Here is a 715-nt window from a genome sequence, read left to right as displayed (position 1 = left end):
TAAACTAAAAGTTATTGAGCCTGTTTAGAAATCGTAATATTAAATATAAGATAATTATTAAAATAAAACAAAAGTATTTAAACACATGATCATGCCAAAAATGAAATTCGGACTGATATTTTGTTTGAAATATTTCAATTAGAGAAAGAAAAATGAAGAAACGCCTGCAATACTTCTTTAAACGATATTAGAATTTACACCATATTTCAACATGCTATTCATACACTATCATTCAAAAGGTCAGTAGGGTGTTTTTTTTTGTTTTTTTAAGAAATTCAGATGTTTCATTTGGTAAGTACTCAGTAAACAGATCAAGACTGACAGTAAAGACATTTAGAATAATACAAAGGATTTATATTTCAAATAAATGCATTATTCATTCAAAGAATCCTGAAAAATGTGTAACGGTTTCCACAAAAAAAATAAAATAAATAAATAAATATAAAGCAGCACTGTTTTCTATATTCATGTTTCTTGGGCACCAAATCAGCATATTATAATGATTTCTGAAGGATCATGAGACACTGAAGACTGGAGTAATGGCTGCTGAACATTTAAGTTTGCAATCACATTAATAAACTACATTTTAAAGGGGTCATATGATGTAGCTAAAAAGAACATTATTTGGTGTATTTGGACGAGCCATTTTAGGTAGGCGTGGTTGACTCTTAACTTTTATAAAGAATATCTCTTTGGATTTGAGACTTTAGTCTTT

This window comes from Sinocyclocheilus anshuiensis, unplaced genomic scaffold, assembly GCF_001515605.1.
Source record: "Sinocyclocheilus anshuiensis isolate Anshui unplaced genomic scaffold, SAMN03320099.WGS_v1.1 scaffold801, whole genome shotgun sequence".
Classification (NCBI taxonomy): Eukaryota; Metazoa; Chordata; class Actinopteri; order Cypriniformes; family Cyprinidae; genus Sinocyclocheilus; species Sinocyclocheilus anshuiensis.
Note: the sequence above shows the minus strand (reverse complement) of the source record.